The following is a 24,310-nucleotide window of genomic DNA, read 5'->3' as shown; positions in this document are numbered from 1 at the left end:
TTCTATCTCTTTCCCTCTCCATTCTTCTATGAAATCAATAAAAATATATTTAAAGAAAAGAAAACCAGTGATTTGATAGACAGAGCTGAAGAAATTGCCAGGAATGCAGCACAGAAATCCAGAGTTAGGAAATATGGAAGAAAGGGTAAGAGATAAAACAAAATTTCATGAGAAGGTCCAACATACATATAATTGTTGCTCTGGGGAAAAAAATAGAAAAATTTGTAGAACACAGCTGTTGCAAGACATGTAGCATTACATTGAACAGACATTCTAAATCTCAAGCAAGTTAAGTAAAAATAAATGCAAGTCTAGGCAAAACTGTAGTGAAAGTGAACATCAGAGACAAAGAGAAAACTATAAAAGCAGTAAGAGAGAAAGTATAACTTTTAGATTGACAGGAACTTTTAAAACATCAACAGAAGCCAGAAGTCAGTAGAAAATATCTTCACATGTTAAGAGATAACAATTAACCTATACTCAGGTAAATGATCATTTAATAGGGAAGTTAAATAAAGACATTTTGAGACAAAAATGCAGAGAGTTTACTACTTGCAGACTTGTGCTGAACAGCTAAATAATGAACTCCAATAAGAAGGCTGAGAGACTTCCAGTTTCAGCTCTGACATATCAAGAAGTTGGAAGTTGTCACTCACATATTTACAATAGGAAATAAAGCTGAGCAAACTGAAAATCAACTTTTCTTGACCCTTCAGGGAAGTGAGATTGCAGGACAAACAGCTGCTACAAAATCTGGAGAGATAGGAGAATACAAGGAGTAATAGCGGAGATCTGTCAGATGAATATAAAACCTCATACTAAAGGCCTATTTACCTTGGTTCCTATAATCCAATATATCACGTCCAGCTTTCAACGAAAAGTTAGGCAAGAAAAAGCACAGTCTAAAGAGACAAAGTAAGCATCAGAACCATATTCAGCTATGGCACAAATTTTAGAATTATTAAGCAGGGAATTTAAAATAACTGTGAATAATATATGGCATGAAAGAACAAATGGCTAATGTAAGCAGAAATATGGAAACCCTAAGAAAATCAGAAAGAGATGCTAGAAATAAAAAGCACAGTAACAAATAAAGTGACTTTGATGGATTCACCAGTAGATTATAGTCAAGTAAAGAATCAGTTAACTTGAAGGTATGTTCAATAGAAAGTTCCCAAATTAAAATGTAAATAGAAAAAAAAGAATGAAAAAAACAAAATAAAAACTACTAGAACAGAATATTCAAGAATTGTGGGATAATTTTAAAAGGAGTAACATAGGCATAATTGAAATACCAGAAGGAGAAGACAGAAAGAAGAAAAATATTTGAAAAAGCTGAGAACTTTTCAAAATTAATGACAGATATCAAGCTACAAATGCAGGGAACTCAGAGAATGTTACAGATGCAGTTCAGGAAGTATCAAGATATTTGATATCTACATCTATGCTATTCAAACATCAGAAAACCAAAGACAGAGAAAATCTTGAAAAAAGCTAGAGGGGAAAACCACCTTACTTTTAGAGGAATAAGGAGGAGAATCACAGTGGATTTCATGTCAGAAACCATGCAGACAAGAAGAGAGTGAAGTTGCCTGACTGGTGTGGCTCAGGTGTTGAGCGTCGACCAATGAACCAGGAAGTCACAGTTTGATTCCCGGTCAGGGCACATGCCCAGGTTGTGGGCTTGATCCCTAGTGCGGGGCATGCAGGGGGCAGCTGATAAATATTTCTGTCTCTCTCTCCCTCTCCCTTCCTCTCTGAAATCAATAAAAATATATTAAAAGAAACAAAAAAGAAGAGAGTGAAGTGAGATACTTAAAAGCATTGAAAGAAAAAACCCCCCACCAACCTAGAATTCTACATCTTGAGAAATAATCCCCTAAATGTGAAGGAGAAATAAAGACTTTCTCAGTCAAACAAAAATGGGGTGAATTCATGATCAGCAAACTTGTCTTGCAATAAATGTTTAAAAATAAAGTTCTTTAGGGAAAAGAAAAATAGTATGTCAGAAACAGATCTACAAAAAGAAAGGAGGGGAAACAGAAGGAATAAATGAAGGTAAAAATAAATTCTTTGATTTTTCTTACTCTTAACTGATCTAAAAGTTAACTGTTTAAAATTATAATAGTAACAGTGTATGGGGTGATTATAACATGTGGGTAAGTGAAATGAATGACAGCAATGCCACAAGGGGACAGAAGAGGCAGGAGACTTGGTTGTGGGCAAGACAGTTTTATTTACTTGTAGCAAGTGGGATTCATATCCAAAGCTCTGCTGCTGCCAAGGGAGACTTAGCCATTGCTTATATACACTATTTGGTAGGTTACACATTGATTTCAGTTAGCTACACTTATCTGGGTTGGGTTTCTGTCAAGCTCACCCTGTTTGCAGCTGGTCTGCAAAATATTGTGCTCCATTTTCACATTTAGCAAGAATAGCATTTAGTAAGAATGGCCAAGGCCTTGAGACTCTTGTCCCAGCTAACACTTTTAGAAGACACAGATAATTCTAGGGTTGGGGTCATGGAATGGGTGATGTTATTATTTCATGCAACCAAGAAGGCAGATAACTTCATCCCCCTGCTGTAACTTCTGGGGGTTCCTGGCAAGAGCCAGCCCATCAGGATGAAGGTGTGGAAGGAGGAGGATGAGAGATTGTGCTCAGAAGAATCATAGGGGTTGGAGGTACTGGAGGTGGACCCATTCTAAATGACAGGATAAGTTCCTACGTGTGGCCATTCCTGGGGAACTATATTTTCAAACATTTATTTGCAAGACAGGTTTGCTGGGAAATGGAGATGAAGACCAATAGAGTCAAGGAGGTGTGCTCAGTGAGGTCAAGGGCAGGTGAAGATGACAGCGGGAAGTCCCCAGGAAGGGGCATCTGTCAGGAGAGAAAGGGTGATTACTAACAGTATGGAGTTCTTAGGAGGAGACATCGTGGCAGAATGGTGTGGTTGACAGTGCCTGGAATTGGTGCTGGGGACAGTGAGTATACAGACCCTCCTGTCTATCCCAGAAAGCCACAGGGAGGAGAGGACGGCATGCTTTCCACTGGAGCCGGTCGTCAGGGACCCATGTCTAAAGGACTGCTGGAGGCAGTGCAGCATCATGGTTAGGAGCACAGGCTTCCAAAGCAGTCGCTTGTGACTTTGAGACCTGTTATGCTGCTTTTTAAAAGTTGATTTCAGAGAGGAAGGGACAGGGAGAGAGAGAGAGACATCAATGATGAGAGAGAATCATTGATTGGCTGCCTCTTGCATGGCCCCTACTGGGGATCAAGCTGCAACCTGGGCATGTGCCCTTGACTGGAATTAAACTCGGGACCCTTCAGTCCGCAGGCCGACGCTCTATCCACTGAGCCAAACCGGTTTCGGCTGTTATGCTACTTTTGAGCCTCTTGGGAGAATATGATAGTGAGTGATTGCAGGCTTACCTCAGAGTCTGTGCGCTTCTTCCTGCTTTCATAGGGTTGAGCATGCTAGTCTCCATCACTTCCAAAACAAGCATTAGCTTTCCTTCTTTTGTGTGCAAGGTTATTATTTTAAACCTACTTGGCTTTCTTACTGCTTTCACCTCAGTTTCCTCTGATGTAAAATGGGTTAATGACAGTTGTGTCATTTTACAGATTCAATGAGGTGAACATAAAAGGGGCTTAGACCACTGATAAATGTTACTTCTCTTGTTATTAATATTATTATCACTAAGGAGCATTTTGCCACAGCAGAGCTCCCTCAGAGTGGAGAGAGGAGGTCGTGGTGGGAAAGGGGCCAGGGCTGGTTGGGCAGGATGGGGATCTGAGAGGAGGCAGAGAAGCTGGCATTGACGGAGGGAGGGAAGAGAGATGGACCAGAGGCGCTGTCTGACCTGCAGGGGTGGAACGTTTGAGCTGTGAAGTTGCTGGGAACTTTCTCTGATTTTACTGTTTGCCTGCCTACAGAGCACACAGGCAGATGAGCTCAGGCCGGAGGGGGAAATCCCATTAAAAAATCAAAACAACAATTTGAACCACTTTTAGAACTTGTGCCCGAGGAGCTAAGAAATCTTTGCAATAAATTATTAATTCTGGGTTGTATTACTAGAATTTCCCCCTACAAACAAGCAAGTTAATAGTTCCATGTTGGTGCAGCAGAGGACAGATATTCTCTGGTCTCCTAGATTTGTCTCGAAGGAAGAAGCGGGTATTCAAACCTGGACTCCCAGACTTCTGAGCCTGTGAATGTCCCTCCTGGGAGGAAGGCTGGGACAGCCAGAGCCGGTGACTGTGCCTTCAGGGACACCTGCCACTCCCTCTCCGACTCAGCCTGTCTGGGGACTCAGGCGGCACTACCAAGGTCACTCATATTGGTCATATGTACAGTAGTTCAGAGCGAGGGCTGGCACCCGGTGCCTGCACCTATCGGCTTTGTGGTCTGATCAAGTATGCCTGAATGGTGCAGACAAGGCTCCTGCCCCGACAGAGCTTAGACTCTGGGGGCTGCACAGGAAGTGGACAAGGAAGAGGATGAATAAGGAGGTGGCAGGTGGAGAAGAGGAAGAGCAAAAGCATGTACAATCTGGGAAGGGGGAGAAGTTTCAGGTGGCCAGAGCGTGAGGGTTGATGACTCTGGAAAGCCTGTTTAAACACACACACACACACACACACACACACACACACACACGATAAATACTATGCAATGTAACATAACAACATGCAATGTAATAATAGAATATATAGACAGTGCATACAGTTAAGTATTTTATTTGTATTATTCATTTGCTCCTCATTACAAACTCATCCAGATTGGTGTTTATTTTTCTCATTAAAAGATGAGGAGCCCAGTCCTGGCTGGTGGCTCAGTGGTTAGAGTGTCGGCCCATGCACCAAAGGGTCACAGGGTTCCATTCCAGTCAAGGGCTTATACTTGGGTTGCAAGTTCGATACCCAGCCCTTGTCAGGGCACGAGTGAGAGGCAACCACTCGATGTGTCCCTCTCACATCAATGTCTCTCTCTCTTCCTCCCTCCACAAGTTCTAAAAATCAATGGGAAAAATATCCTCAGGTGAGGATTAACAACAACAACAAAAAAGAGATGAGGAGTCTGGCCAGTGTGGCTCGGTGGATTGAGCATTGTCCTGTGCACCAAGAAGTCATAGGTTCAATTCCTGGTCAGGGCACATGCCCAAGTTGCAGGCTCAATTCTTCTCGCTCTTCCTTTCCCTTCCTCTCTCTCTAAAATCAGTAAAAACATATTTTAAAAAAGATGAGGAAACCGAGGGGATGATAGTTGATATTTAAATCAAGGTTTAAATATTTTTGTATTGATTTTAGAGAGAGAGGAAGGGAGAGAGAAACATTGATTTGTTGCTCCACTTATTTATGCATTCACTAGAGGCCTGGTGCACGAAATTTGTGCACTGGGTTGGTGGTGTTCCTCAGCCCAGCCTGCGCCCTCTCACAGTCCAGGAGCCCTTGGGGGATGTCTGACTGTCGGCTTAGGCCTGCTCCTCCTGGGGAGCCATCAGTTGGATATCCTTAGTGCTGCCGTGGAGGCAGGAGAGGCTCCCACCACCACTGCTACGCTCGCCAGCCTTGAGCCCGGCTTCGGGCTGAGCAGCACGGCCTCTGTGGGATCAGGCCGAAACCGGCTCTCTGACATCCCCTGAGGGGTCTCGGATTTCAAGAGGGCACAGGCCAGGCCGAGGGACCCCACCGATGCATGATCGGGGCTGGAGAGAGATGAGGGAGGTTAGCCAACCAGGGAGGGACTATGGGAGGGCTCTAGGGCGTGTCTAGCCTGTCTCACTCAGTCCCGGCCAGACCCCAGCAGCAAGCTAACCTACTAGTCAGAGCGTCTGTCCCCTGGTGGTCAGTGCATGTCATAGCGACTCGCCAATCAGTTGACTGTCTGCCCCCTGGTGGTCAGTGCACATCATAGTGAGTGGTTGAGCGGCCTTAGCATATCATGCTTTGATTGGTTGAACGGCCGACCTGTTGACCGGACACTTAGCACATTAGGCTTTTATTATATAGGATCAGAGGCCCGGTGACGAAAATTCGTGCACTCATGGGTGTCCCTCAGCCCGGCCTGTGCCCTCTCGCTGTCCAGGAGCCCTCAGGGGATGTCCTAAGCTGCAGTCTGGCCTCTTTCTGCAGGAGGCGACCTGGAGGGCCAATCAGGGGGTGGGGCCAGCCAGCAAGCAGCCGGCCCTGCCTCCCCCCCCCACCCGCGTCCCTTCCCTCCCCATTGCCCCTCCACCACTGCTGGTTGCCGCCGCACCCCATTCGTTGTCCCCTCCCTCTGCCCACTGGCACGTGCCTTGACTGGCCTGGTGCCGCGTGCTCGCTGGCCCCACCCCTCCCCCCGCCGACCGGTTGTTCCACCATTCGGTTGATTTGTATATTACACTTTTATTATATAGGATTATGTGATTCTTGCATGTGCCCTGATAGGGGATCAAACCTGCAACCTTGGGGTATCTGGACGACTCTAACCCACTGAGCCTCCTAGCCAGGTTGAAAATTTTTTATATTACATTTGTCTGGAAAGACACATGCAGTAGGTTTGGTTAAACAGTGTGATCGTCATCATCTTTTAAACCTCAGTGCTCATCACTTTTGGTTGTTGGAGTGTGAGGATTGCGCCTGGAGCTATGGGAAGGGGAGCATGGCTTCCCTATGGGACACTCTTAGGAACAGGTGTCGTAATTTATACAGATTGTTCTTACAAATTCGTTTATGAACAGAGAACTGGGTGTCAAATTATAGCATATGGAATAAGACTGGAACATCCTTTGCTGTCTGTGCCCTGGAGGCTGTGCTATAGATTCTCCTGCTACTAGCCTTTCTCTGGGCTTCTGATCCTCTTTAGAATAGATTTTTGGGATTTGGAAAAAGCCACCACCTTCCTGTTTTGGCTCCTCTATCTCATTCAAGATCTAGCCAGCTGATCCAATTTGCCAGAAAGAATGGCCCTGGGCCAAGTATTCTAAAACTTTAAAAATCTAAAAGAAGTTCCTATTTTTAGGACCTGTGCTTTGGGAAGTTAGGAGCTAAGAATCAGAAAGTGGGCCGTAGGGCTTTCAAATTCTGTTGGGGACCTGCCTGTTGGTAAATAAGTTGCCTCAAGTGTCTCTTGGGGATGCCTGACAGCTCACCATTGAACCCTAATGCCCTACAACGGGCTTTACCCGCAAAGGGCCCAGGCCAGCCTGTGACCTATCACCAGCACCTGGCTTCGTCTTCCATTACCCAGGAGGCAGGAACCTGCATCTGCACTGGGGTGGGTGAGGGGAGGGCAGAACAGCTCAGACATGTTCACATACAGCCTTGAAAGATGAACCCTCATTGCCTTGGAGAAGCTCAGTTATAGCAAAAAATCTTATGGGAGGACCTGTCCTTGCCATTGGATCCCCTAAGATGGCAGATTTGGGGTCATAATCTCTAGCTGTTTCACCCTGGTGAATGCGGGCCCAGGCTGGTTTTGGGGAAGTTTATTTTCTAAGCTCTGTGAACTGAGGCCGTTTAATTGGATAACCACCATATACGCTCCTTAGAGTTATTTTCACTGAGTTGCACTTTGGGGCTGATGCCTGAACCTGCATGAGGCCCACCCTAAGAGCACCTGTGGCATTCATCCCTGGGTCTGGAGGGCAGTCATGGTTTCTCAGCTTGCTCTTTAGGGAGGGCCTAGGAGAACCTTGCCTGGTCCGAGAGTCGGTGGGAGAACCCATGAGTAATGGACAGTCTGCGTCTCACGGATTCTGAATTAACGCATCAGGTTTCTCTTCTCCAGCTTGTAGTGAGTTCATAAGCTTCATAAGCCTCTAGCCCTGACCTTGGCTTTGAGGGTGTGGAGAACATGGATTTGGGAGTGTGGGCTCTGGATCCAGACTGCCTGGGCTAGGTCCCAATTCTACTGCCTACCAGCTGCGTGGACTTGGGCTGGTTACTGGGCTCTGCTAAGCCTCAGTTTCTTCATCGACAAAATGGAGGTAATTAGTGTTTGCCTTACATGGTTGCTTGAGGTTTAAGTGAGGGTCTCTGTGCAGTACAAAGTCATGAAGCAGTTGAAACAGAGAAATGGAGCCTGTCCCGTTTCTCCGTTCAAATGCCACTTTTTCTGAGTGTCACTTTTTCTGAGACCTGAGGTCTGCCTGGAGCTGTGGGTCTGGCATAGGAGGGTCTCAGTCCTTCCACTGAGCTTAGGAGTGGGGCAGGGTCCTAGACAGGTGGTTAAATGAATTTATGCATCCAGCCGCTGAGCACGTTGCCTGGGCTACTTATGCCAGACATGGTGGGTGATGCAGAACTACACAGGGCACCTCTCAAAACAAACGGGGTCCTGAGGGGCCCATGGGCATAGCTATAGCCCTGTTCAAGTTCAGGCAGCACATGCTCATTGCCACTTACCTGAGCAACACTCTTATTCTTTATTCAAAAATTTTTAATAAGTAGTACATGTGAATGGTAAAAACCTTAGACAATACTAAATGTATACTAAATGAAAAGTAAGTCTCCTCCTTACTCCTTTCTCTCAGCCACTCAGTTCCCCTCCCAGGAGGCAACCGCCATGACCAGTTTCTTCGGTATTCTTTAGAGATTCACATGCAATACTTTGGTGAGGGTAAGGTATCTGTGTGCGAAGATGTATTTCTATATATATCTCCCCTCTTTGGGACACAAATGGTAGCATACTATATGCGTTGTCCTATTTTTGCTCTTTTCCATTAATAGATATTTCTTGGTGATTGTTCCATATACCGGTAATTCTTTTTAACAGCTGCATAGCCTTCCATTATATGGGGTATCAGAATAGGGGCTCAAGTCGCCTACTAGTTGCTTCCAATCTTTTTATTTTTCAAAAAAGTCTGCAGTGAGCATCCTTGTCCATGTTTATTTGTGCACACGTGGAGTTATTCCTGCAGGATAAATTCTCAGGGATGGAATGGCTGGATCAGGGTATATGCATTATGAATTTTGAAAGGCAGACCCCTGCTCTCCAAAGAGGTTCATCTCAGGAAGTGGGAAGACCTACTTCCCCAGTCTGTCCACATAATGTGTTATTAATCTCTTGACTCGTTGCTGATCTGATAGATGAAAAAGAATACATGGTGGCTTTAATTTGCTTTTCTCTTATATGAGTGAGGTCTGGCTTTTTTTTTTTAACATACATTTTTTATTTGGGAATAATTTTAAATTTGCAGGAAAGTTTTAAAGATAGTACAGAGTTCCCACATACATCTCGCTCAGTTTCCCCTATTGCTAACTAACGTCTTATGGGACCACTGCCCATTTGTCAAAACTAAGGAACTGACATTGGTACAGTACTAATAACTAAACTGCAGACTGTGTTTGGCTTTTGAGCAAAGTTTTCACATTTTGGTGAAAGGGAGGTCATGTGTAAGCTGAAGGTGGCATTGTAGGTGCCACAGCCTCCTGCGAGGTTGTGCGGGCCTGTGATTTACCTCATTCCCAGCACAGCACAGTCTTGATGGAGAGGTGATTGCTGTTTCTCTTAGTTCCTCCGGGACAGAAATGCTGTTGTTGCTAGATCACGTACAGGCCCTTTATTGCTGATCCATCAGCATTTTCCTAGCTTTTGGTTTTCCAGTAGACGGAATAGCCTGTGCCCAGGCACAGAGGTATGAAGCTTCATCAACTTTGGAAATCTTGGTGACACAAGTAGTACTTCTCTTCTAGTAAAATTAACACATTACAAGTATGTCTTAAACTAACAATTCCAATGCCAGTCTCTTCTCCCTCCCAGGGGCAACACTGTGGCTGCCAGGCCATTTCCTGGGAAGCACACACTTCTCAGGGTGCAGCCAGAGTTAGAGAGTACTGGGTATTTTCACTGTCACTCTGATCAGCGGCACCAGCGCATCTGTGCCAGTTCTTGCCTTAATCCCCCTGATCTGTGCTTCTGTCTGGCTCACCGTAACCTTTTTTTCAGGCTCTTCTCATGCACTCACCACCTGGTTCCCCCGGGTTCTTCTCCTCTCTCTCATTTCTTTTAGGATATTTCTTGAGCTTGTGGGCTATTTCAGCTGGGTGCCAGGCACTGCTCTAGGTGTAGCAGGGGACGGAGCAGACAGACATGGACGATGGCTGTCCCTTGGGAGCTTCCATTCTCCTGGAACAAAGATGGTTTCTGACCTGAGGCCTGGGTGCTTCTCCAGGTCCAATTCTGCCTCTCCCTGTGCTGGCTCTGACCGTCCTGCCCTCTTGTTCGCTCGGCCAATTCTGATGTCTGTTCTAGAAGCCCTGCATGCTTCCCCCTCAAGGCGGGCCCTCCTCCTGCGGTGGCCCTGGGATGTCGCTGTGGGCTCAGGGCAGGCCCCGGGCGGCCCCTGGGGAACCTCCGCCTGCGTGATTTACCACGCCTCACCGTGCCACATGTCTTTAAAATTACAGTGCCCATTTCCCGCGGAAATAATTTCCACAAAGAGTGGCTCCTATTACCGCAAGAGGCGTGCAGACGTCATGATTTATTATTATTTATGGTCCCAAGGCCTTGTTTATGCAAGACGGGTTAGGTGCGTGCGATAGAAATGCCATTATGCAAATGACATTGAATGTCCTTACTGCGCCTAAATAATTTTTGTGTTGGACGATTAAACCTCATCTGTTATTGATATGGGCTGCAGTTGGGCTATTACAGAGTCCCAACAGTACTTACTCCCAGTAATGGGAAAATTGAGAGAGAGAGACCCGCACAATTGTCTCAAGTGGGCCGTGAGGGTCTGGAAGGAGTAGCACATCTCGGAGGCCCGCGTGGAGGGAGCCTGCGGACGCCTCTGGATAAATAAGGAAGGCAGCGCCGGGCAATAAATTAAGCCTCGGGTTTGAGTGGGTGCCTGGGAGGATTTGCGGCCTTCCAGCGTGTGATTTAGCTATTTGATTTAGTCCGGGGACCAGGCAGCCCCACCCTAAGTTCCAGGACACCCCGTGCGGAGGGAGCTGCCAGCCGGGAGGGGAGGGCCTAGGGGAGAGGGGGTGGCCGCTGGTGACACTGGGCATCCAGTCTGCTGTGCCAACACCCCGGCCACCCACGGGCCCCTGTGCCCAGCCACCAGCCTGCACTCTCACCCTCGCTCCCCATCTCTCTCTCCTTTGCTCTCTCGTTTTTTTTGACACAGCTGTGAAGTCCCATTTTGATCAGTGTTGATAGCTTATGAATTCCAAAATTGACAAAATTTACAGAAAAATGAGGATAATCCATCTTCCTTAGCGGCCTGTCAGGAGCTGGCCATACTTCATAATCTCCAATTACAGATGCTATTTTCCGACATTTACATGCAGATATTAGAACCAAATGAAAATGAGAAACAAAGAGAGAATGGAAATGCAGCTATTTATATGTATAAAAGACAAACAGGTAAATTCGAAACATTTAGATTGGATTTGGGGTCCCTTTAGGAGGCTGGAAAGAGACAGCCTTGAGCATGCGGGTCTCAGAATAGAATGGTAAGATACATGGTCCCACCAGGCCTGGCAGTTTGGGTTAAAAAAGGGTCAACTCTGCTGTAACAGCTGGGGGGTTGGGGGCGGTGTGTGTGTGCTTGATTTGGGTGGCAGCATGTCGGGCATCTCCCAGGGTTTAGGGGTCTCTGGGGTGCTAAAGCACGCTAAACCCTTAAGTCCATGCATATTTCACAAATGAATCCGTTTAGAACCTTCAACATTCGATTTTTTTTTTTTTTTCAAATGGAGTATGTGTGTCGGGGAGGCAGAAAACGCCACTGGAGTCAGCTCTCTCTCCAACTCACATTTCAAGAAGTTGACACCTTCTGGGGACCAATGCATGAACTGCCCTTGAGGAGGGGGATGGGAAGGTACCATGGCTTGTCGGAAGGGCTCTGACCAGGTGCACAGGAAGTTGCACCAGTAAACATTTAAAATGGGTTGTAAATAATATAATTAACGGGGAGAGAAGGAGTTCTGATACATGGATCATCCGCTTCCTTCTCCAGGCTAACCTGGCTGGGTGAGGAGGGTCTGGGAGGAGGCTTTGTAATGAAAATGTTCTCCCCATAAAACCGAAGGGAGAACAGCCTTGCTGCCCTCGCAGCTGCATGTGGCTCTGGCTTCTGGAAAGCCGGGGATATTAATTAGCACTGCTTTGGATTAAACTCTCCCAACCATGTCGGATGGTACGGTTTTTTCTCTTTGTGAGCTTGACACGGGTGGCAAGGAGCAGTCTGCTTGGGTTTTTCCAGCTTGCTATTAGTACTGAACTTTTATTTGGGGATCACATCGCTTCCTCTCCTGGAAATGAAAATGAGATATTTCGGGGTTTTCTGGACAGTTGGGCAGAAAGAGGCTATATTGTTGGAGCAGGCGGAGGCAGTGGAAGTGGTTGGATGGGGAGATAGGAACTCCTCTGCCTTCGGTTTGAAAGCTTTTGTTTATTTGTGTGGAGTCTCTGTCCAGCAGGTTTATGTTATTTGAGGTTTGATTTGTGGGAGGGAGGTGAAGGAAATAACACCAGGAGGCTCAATTTAACATGTGTGCATGGGAGAGAAAAGGGAATTATTAAAACTCGGGTGTTTGTTTACATGTCCAATCTTAAGGCCCAATGGCTTGCTTGTTTAAGTAAATTATAGGTGTTAGCACTAAGAATGATTATTATGCTTTGTTTCCAGGTACAAAATGCAAGGTTCATGGAATTGACACATAACGGCAAAAACGCAAACGAATTTTCAGTAATTAAAAGCAAAGTTAAACTTGATAAAACAGTGGTTAAACAGAAGCACCGTTGTTACTGTGTTAGGTTTCTCTCTATTATTTACATTAGCTAAAATGGGAGCTTACAAATAATAGCTAAAACCCAAGCCTAGGGTCTCCTTCCTTAAAAGCCAGCATGCTATTTTCAGTATAGAACACAGTGCCTGAACCAAGCAAACAGTCTGATGCCTGAATTTTCCTTAACGATCTCACATGTTTTCATTTATTTTCCAGGAATGTTAAGATTAATTACTAATGTTGACCAAAATGTGGGCACAGCTGTCCTCTGAATTGATCACATAGGCCAGTGGTTGGCAAACTGCGGCTCGCGAGCCACATGCGGCTCTTTGGCCCCTTGAGTGTGGCTCTTCCACAAAATACCACGGCCTGGGCGAGTCTATTTTGAAGAAGTGGCGTTAGAAGAAGTTTAAGTTTAAAAAAATTGGCTCTCAAAAGAAATTTCAATCGTTAAACTGTTGATATTTGGCTCTGTTGACTAATGAGTTTGCCGACCACTGATATAGACCATCCTCTGAGTCTAAGCGGGGGGAATAAAGGATAAAGTTGACCTCTGTGACTAAACCATCTGTAGACATTTCCTACAGGAAGTTGTTCCTGAGCCAGGGGTGGGTAGACAAGGAAGGGAAAGGGCACTCAGAGTGGGGGAATGGCCTTGTCAGGGGTCAGAGCAGGTAGGTGTCTGAAGAGATCACGAAGCATGAGAAGGTGCACCTGGCCTAGCAGCTGCCATTCCTCTCCCTGGGCCTGTGGGACACGTTAGAATCACAGTGAAGAACACAGCCTCTGGGATCAGATGATCCCTGAGCCTAACATCCCTCGCCACAGCTTACTCAGCTGCTCTGCCCTCAGTGTCCTCATCGCACAGGAGTGGGGTTAATGACTGTGGCAGAGAGCTGGTGTCAAAGACCTTGGACTTGGAGTCGAACTGCTGGGGGTGATTTGGACACATTGCTTTGGCCCCTTGTGCCTCATTTTCATCCTCTGTGAAAGGGGATCATAGTAGTTACTTCACAGGGCCGTTGTAAGGATTAAATAAATTAATGTGTTTTAGCACCTGGAACAGTAGCTGTTGTGGAGTAAGCATCCGGGAGGTGCAAGGGGTTCTGACTGCTATTCTGTATGTGAGCGTTAAGGTGAGAGCTGGCAGTCTTCTGAATGGCAAACCCAGGAGTCTGAATTAGCCATAGGCGGCCTGGCCTTCTTAGCCTTCTTGTCTGTACTTCCCTTGCACAGTTTCTGTTTGGCCCCAGCAAACTTTGGTGACAAAGCAGGTACTCCCTCCCAAGACTGCCTGTTTGCCTTTGCAGAATATTGCCTGCTAGCAAGTTCCTTCTGACAGGGAGCTGAAAGGGCAGAGGAGTAGCCTTTGACCCGAGGGATGGGAGAGGGGGGTGGGGGAAGGACACGTGTGCCACCACTCAGCAGCAGCAGGATGGAGGATGGAGGATGGAGGATGGAGGTGGAGGTGGTGGTGAGGGGCAGCTAAGCCTACCTCTCTACCCCCACCCCATTGATCTTACAGTACAGAGGGAAGTCTTTGCATGTATGGCCCAGGATAGCCTTTCTGTCCTCCTACAGCTGGGGAGTCTGTTCAAAAGGAAGTGAACTATGAGCATCCGGGTTAGGATGACGGGCCTCCCTTTGCATGCCCCATTCAGGCCCCTTGGTAGCCAAGAGGGTTGCGTTCCTTTGGGTAAGGGGCCTCCCTGTCCTAATCCCTTCCTAGCCCTGTAGCAGGGACAGCCAGGCCACACCATGAGCCTCTTGGAAGAAGCCTGTGGCATTTGGCTGCACGAGACGGAGCTTTGTTTTGGAACTCCCCTCCTCTTCTCCACATCAGGATCTGCAGCTGCTCATCACACAAGCAGGTGGAGCCTGAGCAGACCCCGAACTCCCACACAGGGAGCCCTCCTCCCTCCCCGACACGACTTCTCCCACTGCATCTTCTTATCCTTCAGGTGCCTTGGCGGTCCGGCTGTCCTCTTCCAGACGCGGAGTTTTGTGCTCCAAGCCTTGCCATTTCTTCTCTTATACTTGGGAAAACAAATGCAAGAGCTGGAATGCTCTGAGCCCAGGGCCTTCTTCTCTTCTCAAGGTTCAGAGCGGCCCAGACTCCTTTGTTCCTTTCCTCTCTCCTTCGCCCAGCTCCCATCCAATAGGTCCTGTCCAGGCCTGCTGGTGGGACCTGGCTTCAAACCCGGTGGGGATGCTGCCCATGGCATCCTCATCATCTCAGAGGGAGAGCAGACACAGTGGCAAATGACCAGAATAAAGTGCATGGGGCAGATGTCCTAAACAGTGTGGGGAAAATGCCATGGGAACTCAGAGAAGGAAATGATTTATTTCAAACAAAGAAAGCATCCAGGTAGAGATGGTATTTGAACTGGGCCTTTGAGGACAGGGATTTAGACTGGGGTGAGGCTGGGAAAACAGTGTGAGCAAAGGCTTTGCGTGGAGGGACGTGTGTGTGTGTGTGTGTGTGTGTGTGTGTGTGTGTGTGGTGTGGTTAAAGTAGAGGGCACTGTTTGCACGTAGGGTAGGTCCGAGTTGAAGTGGGAAAAGTAGGTTGGGGTTTGGACTGGGGCATGTATGGCTCGGGTTGACATTACCCAAAGGCATTGGGGAACCAGGGAGGGTTTATAAGCACATAGCATTCTGGTTTGCAAATAACACACTGGTTAGGGGTAGGAGAAAATGAATGCTTGAAAAAATCATGTGCCCAGCTGGTGTGTCTCAGTGGTTGAGTGTCGACCAATGAACCAGAAGGTCACGGTTTGATTTCCGGTCAGGGCCCATGCCCGCGGTATGGAGTGTGCAAGAGGCAGCCAATCAGTGATTCTCTTTCATCATTGATGTTTCTCTCTCTCTCTTCCTCTCTGAAATAAATATATAGTTACCAAAAAAAGGTCATATGCAAAATCACTTTCCATTTCTAATGAACTTGTCGTGAGCTCTGCGTTGACTGTGGGAACAGCATGAGTCAGCCAGGTGATGAAGCGCAAAAGCAGAAGCAAGCTTTTCATGCCCCAGCCAGGGAGTGCAGAATGAGGAGTAGAGGACTGGAGCCCTTGCATTGGGTTCAGGTGGGGACAGCACTGACACCGTGGCCCAGGAGGACATTGGCTGGAACTGGATACCAGAGAGCACACCCAAGACTAACACAGAGAGGCCTAAAGAGGCAGATTCAGCACTTTCTCATGGCCAGAGCTGTGTGGCCATGGAGTGGCTGCCTTAGGAAGTAGGGAGTTCCCCATCACTGGTGGGTTTCAAGCATCATATAAAGATCAGCCTCCATCACCCCTGAGCTCCTTTGGGCCCTGAGATTGGGGCTCACAAAGCTTCTCTAAGTGGCCGGGAGCACGGTAGGGAGCGGGGTGTGTGTGTGGGGCTCCTATTTAGTCATTGCTGGAAAAGTTTCTCCCAGACAGACCACAGTAGCTGATTTCAGTTTCCTCCTCGGGCTTCCCCTGCCATTGCCCACCACCTGGGAGTGTGTTTGGGCTGTGCTGGAGGGGAGCCTGGCAGGCCGTAAACAGAACAGGGAGAGATGAGTCAGTTAAACTTTGCAGATCTCTTCTTGGAAGCCCCCGGATTCCACTGTAAACCATTTGACTCAGGCACAGGCACAGTTCTGGAGAGCCAAATGAATAAAGGGGATGTCTTTCATGCTGATGGTGCTTTCTGATGAATAAAAGCACCCTGAGATCACTTATCCTCTCAGTGACCCAGGGAAGCACCTCCGGGGCTGCTGGCAGAGCCAGGCCATTGTACCTGTCCCAGTTCATTTGGTTCCACAGGCATTTATGTCAAATCTGTTCAGAACTGAGCGCTGGGCCAGGAGCTGCCATCACAAAGATGAGGGAGACACAGCCCCATCCTCATGAAGTTCAAACTCTAGTTGGGGGATGAGGGCCCTAAACAATTCAGTGTACAATACACAGTGCCAAGTGCAGTGGTAGATAATATGTCCACTCAGGTGTTCTGGGAGCACAGAGGAGAGGAAATCGGGGAAGGCTTCCTGGAAGTGGGAGGCCATTCAGAATCCTTGGCATTTTTTTTCTGCCCAGTTAATACTAACAGCAGCACTTTGTAGATTATGGAGTACTTTTGCAAGCATCATTCATACTCTCCATTCAACAAACATTTTTTTTCAAGTTAATCTTTAGTAGGTTTAGTGGGGATGGAATGCTAAAACCTTTTTTTTTTTTTTTTTACTTTTTTTAAAAATTAAACTTTTTATTTTGAGGGAATTGTAGATTCACACGCAGTTGTAAGAAATAATACAGAGGAGTCCCATATACCCATATCCAGTTTCCCCCAATGATAACATCTTTCAAAATTATAGTACAGCATCATACTTGAACCCTGTCCTCCCGGCCCAGGGCTGGTGAGCTTCCTCAGCCACACTCCTCCCCCGATGGCTACAGGTGCTTGGGTTCAGGGGCCTGGGTGAAATGGGCAACATCCTCCCCAACCACAGAGTGTAGCCTGAGGCCAGCCTCAGCCACATCAGGCAGAAACCTGTTCCACACGGGGGACCCAGCTGGGTGGAGCACAGACCTGGTGAAGCCTCGGAACCAGAAGGACAATTCTGGTCCATCTCCCTTATTTGACAGATGGAGTCACTGAGGCCTAGAGAGCAGCGGGGTCTGCCCAGGTCTCCAGGCTCCCTGCCAATCAGTACAACCCATTGTCATCAAGACAGAACTATCCCTTAACAAACGCTTGGCAGGTACAGTTTTGTGTAGCCAGGTTTAAAAAGTGTGGACGCGGCTTCCTTCTTGCTTTAGATTCAGCGCTCTCTCCCTAGCTGGGGAGTAGAGTTCGGTCTGCGGCCAGAGAGCTTCATGGAGAGGATGTTCCCCCGTAAGTGTCTGAGCTTTACGCTCAGGGCTGGTGGGGAAGACTTCTCCAAATTCACTTCTGGGGCAACGGCCTGGCACTAACTGAGCTTGAAGTTGGCACACCGAGGGACCCCTCTCTGAGCTCTGTCTTTGCGTCTGCCACACCCCAGGATCCCCAAGGATGTAACGGGCCTGCAAGGGCTTTGCAGACTGGAAAGCGCTCAGCAGACGAGAGTTATGCTTCTCGTGTTTGGAACCGGGAGTCCCTGAGATGGAGGGACAGTGGCCTTGAAAAGAGTAAACGCCCGGCTGTCCTCAGCCTCCTGAGTCCTCTCATTATTCCACAGGTGTTTGCTGGGCAGCTGACGGATGCTGCTGGCAAGTGGTGCCATGAGTCAGATACATGCTGTTTGGATTTTGTTACTTTAATTATGGAGAATTTCAAAAGTAGACGGAATAGTCTAATCACCTTCTAAGCACCCTTACCCAGACTCAACAATTATTGACTCACGCTAGTATTGTTTCATTGATACTCCTACACTCCCCACACTCTGCTTTATTTTAACAGTTTCATTAAAGTCTAATTTAAAAAAAATATTTTTTTGATTTTTTTACAGAGAGGAAGGGAGAGGGATAGAGAGTTAGAAACATTGATCAGCTGCCTCCTGCACACCCCTTATTGGGGATGTGCCCACAACCAAGGTTCATGCCCTTGACCGGAATCGAACCTGGGACCCTTCAGTCCGCAGGCTGATGCTCTATCCAAACCGATTAGGGCCAAAGTCTAATTTTTATACCATAAACTTCATTCATTTGAAGCTCACAAGTCAGTGATTTTTAGTAACTTACGGAGTTGTGCCACCAATAACACCACAGTCTAGTTTTAGCACAGTTCCATCCCTCCCAGAGATCCCTCGTGTGGGTTTATAGTTGGCCCTGCTCCCTCCCAGCTCCAGCCGACCTCTACTCACTTTCTGTGTCTGTGGATTTGCCAGTTCTGGACAATCCGTTTCTATCTGACTTCTTCCATTTAACATGCTTCTGAGGTTCACCCAGGATGTAACATGTACCTTGTTCCTTTTCATTGTTGACTAGTATTCCATGGCATGGATATACCAGTTTAAAAAAATTATTTGAGAAAGAGAGAGAGAAATACCAGTTGCGTTCCATACATGCCCCGACTGGAGATCAAACTTGCAACCTGGGTATGTGCCCTGCCTGGTGCATAGGACAATGCTCTAACCAACTGAGCCACACCAGCCAGGCTGATATACCACTTTTGTTAATCCCACTTTATTGTGAAGCCAACTCCAGACATCATATCACTTCATCTGCAAATATTTCAAAATGACTCTTTAAAAGATGAGGTCTTAAAAAGTATAACCAAACCCTATAAGGCCATCAGGTACCCAATCGATGTTTACATTTCAAAATGTTTCATTATACCATAAATTATATTTTTATGGTTGTATTTTTTACAGTTTGTTTGTTGGAATCAGGGTTCATATTGTGATTGATTGATGTGTCTCCAAGTTTTCTCTAACCTATAGGACCTTCTCTATCTCTCTTTCCTTGCCTGGGTATTCATCTGTTTAAGAGGGGATCTCTACTTTGTCATATGGCCCGTTACAGAGGCAGACAGCATCAACAATGACAGGAGACTTAGAGGTCAAGTGCAAGTCCTCAGACAGATGGGGAAGCAGAGGCCAGTGACGGGAGAGACTTGCCCACAGACCCTTGTCCACCCTGGCTGCCTCAGACATCCAGACCCCTCTGCCTCCTCAATCTCAGGTCCTCAGGCCAGGCCCTGGGGACATGCTTCTCCTACTCTAGCTTCTATCCTCCTCTGGGTAGGTGTGTAGGCAGGCAGATGTCTGGTTCCTCCGGATGGGAGTGGTTGGCCTGGCTCTGGCCCAGCTCCTGAGGACTACCTGAGGCCCAGCAGTGAGCTTGGAGGAACTCAGCAGGTGATGGGGAAGCCTCATGGCCCAAGGTGGCCACCTGCGGTAGCCAGCCCTGCAGCCTCGTCCCCCTGCGCTGCCCTCCTTCATACTGCCCTCCTTCTCACGTGTCTGTATTTCTTCTCTCCTCCATGCTATGGCAGTGGTGCCCCGTGCTGATGAGACAATACTTGGTGCAGCCCCAGGCAGTCCTTTTCCAGGTAATTTCCTAGGGACCCAAATGACATCCAGCATACACTTTCCTGAGGCACACGCCTCCTTGAGTCCCTTCTAGGATTCTGTAAACTTTAATGTTGCTTAGTTTCCAAGGTGCTACCCTTCTTTTTCTCCTCCAGATCCTCACAGTCACCTTGGCAAGCAGGCAGCAAGGGGTTAGACTTAAATCTCTTTTTTTTTTTTTCAGACGAGGAAATTGAGGCTCAGAGAGCTCACCTGGCTTGCATAATGTCACACTGGTGACAAAGAGGTATAGCTGAGGCAAGAACCCCCTGGTATCGCTCCTAGTTTACTGTTCTTTCTACCATGGGGTCAAAGGACATAAATGCTACAGATAAAATGAGCTAAGGAAGTCTTTTCTCCCCTGGTACCTCAGTTTTTCTTGGTTGGGAGACCCTGAGTATCCTTCTAGCTCAGACATCTGGAACATGGTGTCTGTGAGAAGGGTGTGCCTACCTGGTGGTCTTGACCTTGAGGTCTCACAGGCGTCTGTGGCCGTAGGCAGAGAAGTTTTATCCCAATTGGTTGCCGTGGAGTGAGCAGTATATTAATTGCAACCTCAGTTTATTTCTCCTCCTGGGTCATAGTCAAGGACAGCAACAGGGGGCACTGATGGGAAGGGAGCAGAAGCCTAAAATGACATCCTAAGAAAGAACTCCAAAAGCTCAGAGAAGCAGGGATGTGGAACATAGCTATTGCCTGTGACTGTCAAAGCGGGGGAGGGGGGAAGGGAGCTTTTTTCACAAGTGCATGGGTGCACCAACACACACGTGTGCCCATGTGCATTCCTGGGTTTTCTGCACCCCACTTTCAGCCCTTAACTTCCTGTAACCAGGAAAAAAGGTGTCAATAATACCTTGTCTTTTCTCTTTCTCTCTCCTAATCTTTTTATCTTTCTGTTCTGTTATTCTTTTTACCTCTCCCAGCCTCCACTTTCACAAAGGACTTGAGGTGTCTTGCAAAATAAACAATTACAGGTATCTAAGTTAAGGCTGAAAAAAAGTTAAGAAATTTTATAGAGGAAAGGGGAAGATCATTGCACCAGGTGCCAGCAATGATGTAATTGTGGCAATTGAGCACGGAATCTGACTGAGCTTCCCGGCAGCCAAGGCAAAGAGGGATTATGTAGTGGTTTCCAATGTTCCTGTTTTTCAATCAGAGACAAGTTAACCATTCATCAGGAGGAAAACAGTTTTTCCTGGTAATGAACTGTAGGAGGGATTGATATGGAATTTGAATATTCTAATGAGCATGAGGGGGGGGGGCTAAAAAAAGAAGTGTTTTGTATGGCTGTTTCCTTTCATTGCCTCTGACCAATGTTGAATGCCTGATATTCCAGTGAAGGTACTTTGCCTGGGCTTTAACTAATGCTATACAAGGGACATTGCTTTCCGGTTACCTCACTTGAGGAGAAGTAGAGGCAGAAGGTTCGTGTATCACTTGGAGCTGCTGTGGAAGCACTCGCTAGTTAATTTTTTACTGCTGTGGCTAATGTCATGCTAATGGACCACACATTCACTCATTCAACAAGCACTTAGGAGGCTCTCGGGATGTTTCATGTTCTTCAAGGCACCCTGGAGGAAGATAGACAAACATTGTATATGGTGGGATAACGGAGATCTGGGCAAAACACAGACAAGTATGGAAGCTCAGACAAGGGAGTTACAATTTCTTTGTGGGAGTGTGGGGCTCAGGAATGGCTTCATGGAGGAAGTGGCATTTGAGCTGGGTCTTGTGGACAGTGTAGGAGTTCAGTGTCTGAGTGAGATGGGCCCTCCAGGCAGAGGTAGGACTGTGCCTGGGGCGGCTGAGGAGCAGCCTGGGTAGCGAAGTTTCAGAGAGCCCAGGAGACTGGGGAGAATGCAGTTGCCTTTAAAAGTCACAGGCAGCTTATCAGGACAAACACTGATGAGGACTTAGGGAATAATCACAAACCCAAACTAAATGGCAGTGTCCCCTGACTCCTGCAGGAGCCGAGGAAGAGCTGTGGGGTCCCACCAAAGAAGCGAGACTGGGCTCTGTGCAGCCCTGCGAGGTGACAGTAGTGGGAGCCACAGACAGAAAAGGGCGGCAAGGGCTGGCTTCCAAGTCCTGCTGAGCCCGAGCCCCAGTTCTCAGGGAAGCCCCGTTTACCTTCTGGCAGCCAATAGGATTGTTGGACCTTCCGCCTCCTGTGTAACACAAATTGAAGACTTTGTATCTTGAAAAGATGATCCAAACTCAACTGTTGAAGTGACCGGAAAAACTTGGATAGTGAGATTGTTGACGAAAACAAAATTATTAAATAGCAAAAAGGCCCTTCCGTGTGGACATTAAAGAAATGAAAAAGCATTTCATTTCTTTAATGGCCACTCTTTTGTAATCTTCTTAAACCCGGGATGGCTCTGCTTTTTTGGGGGAAATAGCAGCTTTCTCTTGTGGACCCAGATGTTCAGCCTGGAGTCAGGAAGGGGAAAAGTCGGCAGTGGGGTGGGGAGGGTGCAGGGTTGCTGACTGTTGGCTGAGATGCTTCCTGGCCCTCCAAAGACACCATCGTGGAAAAGACCCTTTTCAGAGGCATTTTGATCTCCCGTCTTTGCACATAGCAATGAACCGAAAGAGCTGCTTCCGGCAAGCTTTACTTCCAAAATTCACCTTAGCAAACGAGGAGGCTCACGCCAAGACCAAATCCCATCCTATGTATGCAGGGGGAAGTCTACACAGCGACCTTTCCCCAACAGCTCCCTGCTGCATGGAATGAAGACTATGCTGGTTGTGACCTATAGCAAGAAATATATTTTCACCTCCACCTGGTACATACATATCCACTTTTGTGTGAAACAAAAGATTCACAAACAGAATCTATGTGTGAGACCCTTGGATATTTCCAGGTCCAGTCCATTCTGATTTCATGGGTTAGTTAAACTGTTGGTATTAGCAAGTTGATTTCATATCTGTTAAAGGGTCAGTCAGGGCCTATTGTAGTATGAAAATAATTAGGGCGATTGTCAAGACCTTAGAGTCAGATGGACCTGCGTTTGAATCCTGTCTCTGACACCTAGAAGCCGTGTGACTTTAGGCAAGCCACTTTCCCTCTGTAACAGAAACCTCAGTTTCTTTGTTTGTAAAATGGGTATGACATAGAAACTACTGCATGGAGTGATTGCAACGATTAAATGGGACGACACAGGTCAAGATCCTACAAAGAGTAAGTGATTGATAAATGTGAGCTTTTTACACGGTTGTGAAGATTATGCCCTGGCACCACTTGTCGGGGTCAACAGGGCTCTCGCCTCTTGGGAAATGGTAGTCAGGAAGGACTTCCTGGCAGAGGAGGCATTGGAGTAGGGCAGCAAGATGATCGGGAGCCACTACTGTCCTCACAGTGACTGAGAACACTGTGTGAGCATCCCAGGGCCACATGGTTGTTGTTGTTTTTTTTCATGAAGGACAGACTTGGTCCAAAGATTTTTGGTTGGACCTAGAGCTGACCACATTAGATGCTTTTGTCTTCCACATTTAGGTCTCTAATCCACCTGGAATTGATTTTTGTGTCTGGTGTAAAGTAAAGATCCAATTTCTTTTCCCCTCCTTGTTTCTGAATGGATAGCGGCTACCCCGCACTGTTTACTAGACAGAGCATCCTTTCGCTGATTTGTGCCTCACCTCTCTCATATATCAGGGTTCCACATATGCACGGATCAGTTTCTGGACTCGCCTCTGTTTCATTGGTCTATTTAGCTGTCCCTATGCCAATCCCCCACGGTCTTAATTACCGCAGCTTTCTAGTGATTCCTGATGTCGGGGGGCGTGTCCCTATCTTGTCCTTCTCTCTTAGAAGCACCTGGGCTGGCTTCAGGCCTCTGCTCCTCTCTACGTGTCAGAATCAGCCTGTGCGGGGGATGACTCATGAACCTGGGAGCACGGGACGAGCTGTCCTCAGCGAGACTCCTCCTCAGGTGCTGTGCCTGCAGCACCTCCAGCACTCACAGCTGCCATCCTCCCTGCTTGGCACTGGAGCTGCCCAAGAAGCACTTTCTAATTTATTTGAAGAGAAAAGTGCCAGGAATGTGCCCGAGTCCGAGTCCCCGCTGCCCAGAGGCTCCTCCGTTTCCCTCCCTGGGGCTCAGTCTCGTTATCCTATCAGGGTCCTTTCAGAAGACTGCTTGCTTCCCTGCCCCTGTCTGCCAAGGACATAATTCTGGACAGACAGGGATGTGTCTTCCACTGACAATGCCAGGGTCCTGGAGGGAACACCCCACACCAGAGCTTGGCATGTACAGCTAAATTCTTTGGCGTAGGTGTTTGCAAATATTTGCTTTACCTGAAAATAGGCGGGGGGTTGGGTGGAAGAGACCTGCCACTCATGCTTATAATTCAGTCCGTTCTTGAATGGGAAGACCCAGGTGACATCTTTGCCGCCTCCTCTGGAGACCGTTCTGACGGCGGCTTGGATGCCAAGGAAATGACTCATGGCCAACTTGCCTTTCATGACATGGCTTAAAGGCAGGAGCGTGACTCATGGGCCAGATGCGCATGGTTGGCCTGGAGCTGGAAAATCAGATGCATGCACCTCGCAGT

At 47.4% G+C, this 24,310-nt stretch overlaps 1 protein-coding gene across 8 annotated transcripts in view; it reads left to right on the top strand.

The window, feature by feature from the left end:
- PAX5 (paired box 5) overlaps nucleotides 1-24,310 on the top strand; it is a gene marked incomplete at both ends in the record, with an annotated part of 152,562 nt that overhangs the window by 69,661 nt on the left and 58,591 nt on the right. The gene's annotated exons all lie outside the window — the stretch shown is intronic.

Source organism: Plecotus auritus (assembly GCF_963455305.1).
Source record: "Plecotus auritus genome assembly, chromosome: 5".
Taxonomy (NCBI): Eukaryota; Metazoa; Chordata; class Mammalia; order Chiroptera; family Vespertilionidae; genus Plecotus; species Plecotus auritus.
The sequence above is the reverse complement of the archived record's forward strand: the minus strand, read 5'-3'. Positions and strand labels throughout refer to the sequence as shown.